Here is a 9892-nt window from a genome sequence, read left to right on the forward strand (position 1 = left end):
AGAGAAGAAATCCACAACACAGAATGACTGAAACGTCGGAAGCCCCACACTGCGAAGAGACGCCAAACGGCCCCTCCAGAGAATCCAGGGGGGCTCTACAGGGGTCACCAGTTTATTTTGTACCAGGTGCAAAGCAGGAATTGAAAGATGCAAAAAATTAAGAAAGGGCGGTCACCGACTTTAAGGGGTTCACAGGTCAATGGAGCGCAACAGACTCTCTTTAGCAAAGCGGGAACTCAGTTACGGAAGCCTCCCTTTGCAGAGGCAGACGCCCAAGGAGCAAAGCTGGCGGGAGGTCTCAGGCAGTGGAATCGTGCTGGCCTCACATGCCCACCGCCCGCGCGTTCCTTCCTCGTCCTTTCCGAGCCCGCTGTGCAGACTGCCAGGTGAGGACAGTGTTGATCGCGAACCCGAAGGGAAACGTCACACTGCGGAGCAGTCTGCCCGCGTCCCGTGCGCGTAGCTTTGCGGCTCGTGCGCTCCGCTTTGTACGTGGCGAATGCTGCTGCCATCCCTTTCATACCAAAGAATGCTTTCTAAAAAATAATGTTTCACATTAAGCAAATGTGTCATCTTCAAGACGAGTGTTCTACTAGTTTTGCTGGTTGTCCTAACATCTCGAGACGTCACATGGGTAAGGGACAAATTCCTGCTGTTCTTAGGCAGATATTTTCATAATCTTTAAGACACAGTGATTGTCAGTCAGTATTTTTAGGTTTCAGTTCAGAAAATAAAAAACACAGTTCTGGCCATGAGTCGAGGTGACTTGGACTTTCAGAGTCAGTATCATGCTTGAAGAACTCTTGACTTTAATCCTATGAAATAAAGGGCAGGGTGATCATTTGCAAGTTCAGGAGAAATATAGGATTTGAGTCTGAGACTGTACAGTTAAATGATGTCATCCTATGAATCACTGGAATTATTGGTGTTTCTGAAGCTTCACTTCTTTCCTTGCATTAGTAATCTTGTACTTAGGCACCGCTGCCAAGGTGCTCGGGTGCTACCGTGCATCACCCAGAAGCGCGGGTCTCACTCTGTAGGGCCTGACAAAACGGGCCGGGAGGGGAGAGACGCGTCTGCATCAGGCTCTGGCACGCACGTGAAGCCGCCAAGCATGACTGTTCGATGATGAATTTCAAAGATTGGCAAAAAATTGGCAAGATCTTGTATAGGAAACAGTGGCTGTGGGTGGACCTACGTCAAGATGGGATCTTGATCTGTTTTCCCCTCCAAGAAAATGAGTACTAGGTTAGAGACCTTCCTGAGAATAAAAAGGAACTGAAAGAAACATCTGTCTTCACACAATCTTTTCTTCTACTCAAGCAAGGCAGGTTACTATCGGGAAGAAGAAGCAAGTGCAGCAGGAGAGGAGGAAGGGCTCTCATCTGAAGGGAAACATCTGAACGTCAAACGACTGAGACATTCAGGCTAGATTCAATGATTCAAGACTGAGCCGAACTCCTAATCGCCTCATCTGTTGGTGTTCCTTTCAGGTTGGCCAGGTTTATATAAAATCAGAGAGCAGTATGTTCCTGTTCTGTGTGCTCTTTCCCCTCGTGACCTCCCACAGATCCTGTGAATAGGTACCTGAGGCTTCTGTGAAAGGAAAGTAAGTGAGCTTGAAGCAGTTTGTAGGGGGCTGGGTGTTCTTCAGGGGGTGAAGCCCCCCAACTCTGCCCAGCCCCGCCCTCCTGAAGGCACTAGTGAAGCGTGGAGAATATCCTTCTACTAGTATGCTCCCTGTAAAAAATGATGCATTGAAAAATAAACACAAGAGTCCGTGAGTTCTGATTTTCAAAAAGAGAGCAATAAGTGAACACCAGCCTGATCAAACATTGAAACGCGTAAAATGTGTGTGTGAAACAGTGAGGCAGCCATGCATTAGCAGACAGATTAAAGGAACAGGCTGGAAAGCCCAAAAATGAGCAAGAAGTCCAAACATACATAGAAAGTCAGATACAAGAAGGCATTCAGTATTGGATAAAGTGGCTTCTCCAATAATTGTAGGGAAGGTGGATACTTTAATATATGGTGTTGGACATCTGGGTGACTATCTGGGAAACACAAGCTTGGATATGTAACTCACATTACACTAACAGGATAAATTGCACATGGATCAAAAATTTAAATGTTAAAAAATCCTAAAACTATTAGAAGAAAAATGTGTGTGAGAGAGAATTTCTTTATCATTTGAAACTAAAAATCATTAAGGAAAAATTGTTGGACTAACTAAACATTTATTTTAAAAACCTAAGAGAGGAATGACGTACGCAAGATCACAAAATAACTGACATATTGGAAAAAAGTATTTGCACCTCATATCAAAAATATCTAAAGAGCTTCTAGAAATTTGTGAGAAAAAAACCCAACAACCCAGAAGAAGAATGAGCAAGGGATAAACAGATGGCTCACAGGAGAGTAAATTAAAATGATTCAAACATATGAGGAGACATTCAACCGCACAGACAGTGAGATGCATGCAAATTAAAACTACACTGAAACACAATTTTCCACCAATTTGTAAAAATCCAAGGTGGAGGCACTCTGTAGGTCAGACTGCAGGGAAACAGCTGCTGTCCTGTACTCTGGTGGGAGGGTGAATTATCACAACTCCTACAGAGAACAATTTTGCACTATGCGTCAAAATTATAGATACATATTATATTTGACCAAGTGATTCCATTTCTTGATATATACGCATATTTCCTACTACAGCAGTTTTTAAAATAATAATATAAGTTTCCTTCCATGAGAGAGTGGTTAAATAATGATACATTTATGTGATGGGATACTATGCATCTGTGCACACAAAAAAAGAGAGAGATACTGTTGTTTAGATGTATATAGAAAGAGTTCTCTGATTCATTGATAAGGAAGAAAGGGTTCAGTAGACTATGTCCCCTTTGGGGGTAAACAGATGGGAAATAAAGGCCTGAGTTCACATTTGGTATATACCAAAAAAAAAAAAAAAAGCACAGAAGGTTGCCGAAAATATTTCTAACACTAGCTCCCTGGATGGTGGAGGGCTGGAGGATGAGGTGAGGCAGAAGAATTTTAGTCCTCCAAAAGCTTGAGTCTCCAAAACTACAGGTACACGGAGTTAGAGGCACAGTCTGGGGTCATGGAAGTGACCCAGTTTGGGGCCTGACTCAGTTCAGTTCAGTTGCTCAGTCGTGTCCGACTCTTTGCGACTGAATGGACTGCAGCACGCCAGGCCTCCCTGTCCATCCCCAACTCCCAGAGTTTACTCAAACTCCTATCCAACCATCTCATCCTCTGTTGTCCCCTTCTCCTCCTGCCCCCAATCCCTCCCAGCATCAGGGTCTTTTCAAATGAGTCAGTTCTTCACATCAGGTGGCCAAAGTATTGGAGCTTCAGCCTCAGCATCAGTCCTTCCAATGGATATTCAAGACTGATCTCCTTTAGGATGGATTGGTTGAATCTCCTTGCAGTCCAAGGGACTCTCAAGAGTCTTCTCCAACACCACAGTTCAAAAGCATCAATTCTTTGGCAGTCAGCTTTCTTTATAGTCCAACTCTCACATCCATATGTGACTACTGGGAAAACCATAGCCTTGACTAGATAGACGTTTGTTGACAAAGTAATGTCTCTGCTTTTTAATACGCTGTTTAGTTTGGTCATAGCTTTTCTTCTAAGGAGCAAGTGTCTTTTAATTTCATGGCCGCAGACCAGAAAGCAGGTCTCCCTGACCCCAAATGGCTGAGATGTTCATCTTCCTATACATAGAAAAGCCCTAAATTCCTTAACCTGAGATCCATGGTTTTCTTTCATTAACAGTCATCTTTTGATGTTCTGACTATCTGGTCTTTGTTGCAGAAATTCCTGTATATCCTGGCTCCCCTCCTCGCCTCTTCGGAGCAGTCTCTTAGAATTATCTGAGATGCCATGTCCTGCACTTAAGTCATCAGTTTTGTCTACCAAATAAAGGGTAATTCTCAACTTCTGGGTTGTGCACGGGTTGACACTCATTAAGTTGCCCTTTTTAAACTTCCTAAAATTCCCTAAAACAAGAGCTGTCATGATTCTTCTTAGTAGCAGGTCAGTGATACCCATATTAGCACCTTAGTAGTGTTTAGAAGTCACTCCGTCACCTCAAAGATTAAGGATCAAAGGTGAAATCTAGAAAACAAAAAATCATATTAAATCAGGTGAGCATAAACTCAACCAACTCTTGAAACATTTAACACAATGAGTAATCTTTGACAGATGAGTGAGGGAAATGCATAAATAAATAAAGTGTAAGTACATTGTCACATAGAATTTGTTTTACTTAAGGAAACTAATCATAGAGTTTGTTCCAACATGGTGACAGAGTTAATTTAGATTTTTTAAAAGCTTTCAACTAATGTGTGTGTGTCAGAGGCAATAAATGGCAAAAAGAGAAGGTGGAATTCACTCAGGGTCTGGCAGTGACAAAGGGAGGGATGACTGTATCCTCCCACGGTCCACTGGGGGCATTTCTTTGGGTCCCAAACTGTCGCCTTAGATGCAGGGAGGGTGGGGTCTCATGGCGAGTCCTTTGTCTCCACCAAGTTGACTGTGTAATCTGTGCACTTTATTCCTTTCTTTGCTGGATCCGCACCCTTTTCCTACCACCTGTGGCTACTTTGTATTTCTCCCCCATCATTGTGATTAACAAGGTGCCATCTTTCAAAGAGACTTATAAATAGTACTTGAGAACAAACTTCCTAGCTGTTATTAAAATAATTTCCAAGGTTTTGAGCATACATATCCTCTATGCTAAAGTGGGGATTAACTTGAGAAAGGCTGTATCTAGTAAGATTGCCCACACAGGCGCTGGCTGAATGCTTGTGGATTTGTGGAAGTAGAGAATTCCATAGTCCTTTGTGGGCTCTGCCAGGGAATTCTGAGAAATCACCTAATTAAATCGGCACATAATGGGAGAAGACAAATCGCCCCCACCCCTGGCCTAAAGACACAATGTACTTTTGACCAACACAGACTGTGACTACAACTAAAGAAAGTGACCCTGTCTGAAGAAAGAAGGAGTGGTCAGCAGGGAAGACAGAATACTGAGAGACAAGAGCCACAAGGAGGCCAACCAGGACGTGCTGAGAGAGTGAGGGAGAATGCATTGGGGAAGGGAGAGCCATCCTCTCACTAAAGAGATGGGACTTCGTGGGTGGCAGAGTCATTTTATCTAACTTCCCTAGACTGGAAAGCAGCTGTTTCCCCCCACTAAAATCCCCTTTTGATGTTCACCAAAGAAATCCTTATTTAAAAATTTTAGATTTCCAGGTATATTTTTTTGAAAAAGGAATTACCATGGATAATAACAGAAGTGTTTCAGATTTCACGTTTACTTGTAAATTTGGTCATCTATGGTGCTTTAAACATCTTTAGTCAGTTCAGTTCAGTCGCTCAGTCGTGTCCGACTCTTTGTGACCCTGTGAATCGCACCATGCCAGGCCTCCCTGTCCATCACCAACTCCCGGAGTTTACCCAAACCCATGTCCATTGATCGGTGATGCCATCCAGACATCTCATCCTTTGTCGTCCGCTTCTCCTCCTGCCCCCAACCCCTCCCAGCATCAGGGTCTTTTCCAATGAGACAGCTTTTCACATCAGGTGGCCAAAGTATCAGAGTTTCAGCATCAGTCCTTCCCATGAACACCCAGGACTGATCTCCTTTAGGATGGACTGGTTGGATCTCCTTGCAGTCCAAGGGACTCTCAAGAGTCTTCTCCAACACCACAGTTCAAAAGCATCAATTCTTCAGTGCTCAGGTTTCTTCACAGTCCAACTCTCACATCCATACATGACCACTGGAAAAACCATAGCCTTGACTAGATGGACCTTTGTTGACAAAGTGATGTCTCTGCTTTTTGATATGCTGTCTAGGTTGGTCATAACTTTCCTTCCAAGGGGTAAGCGTCTTTTAATTTCATGGCTGCAATCACCATCTGCAGTGATTTTGGAGCCCAAAAAAATAAAGTCTGACACTGCTTCCACTGTTTCCCCATCTATTTGCCATTTTGTCAATTTATAAAACCATAAGGCCACCACACCTGTTCCCTGAAAACTTTGTTTCAACCTATGAGGTAGATTCAATTACTGGCTCATTAAACTGATGAGGAAACTGAGACACAGAAGTTAACTTGCCCATGTTTACCTAGCTAACCAGTCAATGGTACAAGAACTGGAAGAGATTTTTTAATGCAACTGCATTGAGTTCATGAATTTGGAAGAAATCAAACCTTCATATTATTGAAACTTCTAATACATGAACATGGTGTACACCTCTATTTGTTCTTTCCTCTTTAATTTCTCGATCATGTTTTATTGTTTCTTTCATAGAGGTTTTACATATCTTTAATTCATAGGTATCTGATTGAATGTTTGTGCGTTTGTACCTTTAAAATTTTTAAGGTTTCATTAATGCTGTTATGTAAAAATACAATTGTTTTATATAGAGATCTTATACCCAGAAACACTGTTATATTTCTTTACTACTTCTAACGGCCTATAGGTAGATCCGTTTGGCTTTTCTACCTACTCAAATGTGTAATCTGTGGATAAAAAGTTTCATTTCTACTTTTGTACTCTTCACCTCTTTTGTTTCTTTCTCTGTCTTACTGCACCGGGTAAGACTTTTAGTGCAGTTTTGAGTAACAGGCATTCCTGTATCATACCCAATCTCACCATCAATTTTGCTGTAAGGTTTTTATAGATGTCCTTTACCAGATTAAGGAGGTCTTCTTTTTTCTTAGTTTGCTAATAATGATTTTTATTATGAGTAAATGTTATATTTTAGTGAAGGCAATTATGCTTCTATTGAATAGGTGATTTTTCTCTTTTATATAGTTAATGTGTTGAACTATACAGGTTAATTTCAAACGTGAACTTGAGACCTAGAATTCTTGGAATAAACCCAATTGTTCAAGCTATATATTATTGGATTTGTCTTCCTAATACTCTATTTAATATTGTTACATTTATAATCATGAGAAATTGACTGCAATTCTTTCTTGCAATGCTCTTGTTGGATTTCAGGATCAAAATTTTGGTAGCTTTGCAAGGCAAGTTGGGAATTATTCCCTCCACTTCTGTTTGCTGGAGAATTTGTGAAACATTGATGCTATTTCTTCATTAGTTGTTTGGAAGAATTTCCTTGTAAAGCCTTTTGGATCTAGAATAATGTTCATGTTAGAAGCAGATTTACCATAAAGCTAATATTACACTGTCTTACCAAGTGTCCTGACACAAAGATATAGAACCAAAGGTCATATTGCCTTATAGTCTTACCCTGTGGCACCTCGCACCAAAAGGTGACAAATGAGCTGATAATGCAGAAAACTCTCTTATCATCCCTCAGATACATAGATTGCAAGCAGAGAGTATAGTTCTTTTCAATGAGTAGTCAGAATAAAAGTCCTCTCCTTTCGGGAATGTGCTTGAAAATGTCCTGAAATCCTATACAGTTCGCATATTAAAGAAAATTGATAAAAATTTTCCCCAAACTTGACTATTTCTAAAGCTTTTATGTGGTTTTACAATAATGAGCTATAAACCTGACACTTTACTAACTTATCAGTAATAAAATGACACTAGATCATTTGATCTACTAGAAAAAAAATTTTAATTATCTTATTCTCAGAATATAGAAATCATGTTACAAAAATATAGTTATTTATAAAGATAATTAAAGTGTTCAAGACAAATGATATGGAACAAGTTATTAGAAGTGTGTCAAGCATCTAATTAGTAAAAGAAATATATTATTTTTCTGGATACAGTTATATTCTTATATTGGGCAGCATTTTGTAAACCATATTTTGCTGTGATTTATTTTTTCCATTCAAAGAAGTTTTCAGTTTTATATTTCTAATTTTGTGTTTTTTCTTAAACAAGGTCTTCAAAGTTGTGTAAATATTGGGTTTCTCAAAACCTAGTCCTTCCTCTCATTTACGGTAATATTTAAAATGACGGATTAGCTTATTTAAAATGAGCTAATTTAAAACTATGATTAAAAACTATTATTAAAAGCTATTTCAAAACTTCCAAAGTTTTCTTTCCTATGTCCGTTTTGAAAAGTTCTACTTTGACAAGAAATTGTTCATTTTATCTAAATATTTTTTGACTCAAACATGTTTGTAATAATCCTTTTGTTTTAATTTTTGTAGGATATTTCATGATGAAAACAACCAACTTTTGCACTGTGGATCTATCTTATAAATAAAATTATTATTATATCCTATAAATATCCTATAAAAATTTTTTTTCTACTTCAATTTCTGCTCTTAACTCTTTCCTTCTCTTTACTTTCATTGACTTAATTTTCTGATTTTACGTCTTGAAATGGATGCTTAGATTATAGATCTTCAGTGTTTCTTTTTTACTGATGTATGTTTTTGAGGTAATAGAAAGGTTAACCACGGGATTTGAGAAACAAGGAATCTAATATAAGAGAGGCAAAGGGATCCCAGCATCATAGTCAAGGCTGATTCCAAAATGAGAGTTGTTGGTGGCCCCATACAACCATCCCTCCAGACTAGAGCAGGTCAGAGGGCTCTGCTAGAGCTTTGGGTTTGAAGTGCTCAACTGTTTGAATATATTGAGAGGAGATTTGCACAACTTGAGGGGAGCAGATTTTAGGATTGAATTAGTGATAGGACACAGAATGCCTGGAGAAGAGCATGGCGCCCCACTCCAGGATTCTCGCCTGGAGAATCACGGACAGAGGAGCCTGAAGGGTTACAGTCCGTGGGGTTGCAAAAGTCGGACATGACTGAAGCGACAGCATGCACGCATGCACACAGAATACCAAACAAAAAAATAAATGCATAATTATTCATGAAATGAGGTGGTGAGTTACACAAGAAATAAAAAATGCTCCTGGTTTAGCCCTGTAGTCAGAATAAGACACGTACTGAATGCCGTTCTAATAAAAATTGCTATATAATGATATTCAGTACATGGGGAAAGTGCAACTGTTGTGGGAAGGATTAGTGGGCGAAATGAACAAGAGCCAACCCTTATATTTCATAGGGGGAGTGAGTCCATAAATAAGAGCCAATATGAAAATTTAAGGAGAAAGAATGTCAGCATTTATTAGATGAAATGGTGGTAAATCTCCAAACAATCAGCTAAAAAACACTGAAAATTTTTGTTTTTGGATAGCAAAATAAAAATGTGATGATGTTGATTACCTTCAAGGAATTGCTCTAATTTTTCATGGCTTGTGGGGGAAAAAAAATAGGCAAAAAGTTGACTCTATGTGTGTGAGTGTGTATGTATAAAATTTACAGAAATAAAAACTAAATTAAAAAATAAAAATGTTTTCCAAAGTTTTATATTGTTTATATAATACAAAAATAAAGTATTTTGGATAGGGAACTTGCTCTGTTTAATTGATTTCAAATTTAATTTCTTTGAATGTTCAGGAGAAGGGGAGAGTTGACAGAAATTATAACGCTTGAAGCAACTGAAAGTAAATAGCATTCTTAAATATAAGGATAAAGCAGTTATTAGGTATGTTTTTCTCACAGGAATTATGGCTTCTTTCTCTAGCCCTCATCCATTTTGTCCAAGGATCAACTTACAAAAGGAACCTTTCTTCCTGTCTTATTAGTGGTCTATACCCTAAATGTATTGCTCATTCTCATTCATTCATTTAATAAATATTTATTAAATACCTATCATACTTGTCACCATGGTAAACAGTAAGGATATCTTGTTTAGCAAGATGGGTGTGGTCCTGTCCTCATAAAGTCTGATAAAAACACATTAAACTAGCAATGTGATCTCATCACCTTGCTTTATGAATGCTGTTTCTCTGCCGGTAGAGACTTTTCATTCCTTCCATAATCCAAGTCCTACACTTCACACAAGGCCTAACTTGAGCTTTAGC

The 9892-nt window shown here is 39.2% G+C and overlaps 1 long non-coding RNA gene across 2 annotated transcripts; it reads left to right on the forward strand.

The window, feature by feature from the left end:
• Positions 1-241: 241 nt before the first annotated feature.
• On the forward strand, positions 242-8211 carry LOC133042380 (uncharacterized). 2 transcript variants are annotated; one of them, XR_009689481.1, is made up of 4 exons: positions 242-386; positions 1324-1493; positions 3838-3949; positions 8166-8211. It is a non-coding gene; the product is annotated as an uncharacterized LOC133042380 (long non-coding RNA). The 2 variants fall into 2 exon arrangements; XR_009689482.1 differs by having other exon boundaries at positions 1328-1493.
• The last annotated feature ends 1681 nt before the right edge of the window (positions 8212-9892 follow it).

The sequence above is a fragment of the Dama dama genome, chromosome 21 (genome assembly GCF_033118175.1).
Source record: "Dama dama isolate Ldn47 chromosome 21, ASM3311817v1, whole genome shotgun sequence".
Lineage (NCBI taxonomy): Eukaryota > Metazoa > Chordata > Mammalia > Artiodactyla > Cervidae > Dama > Dama dama.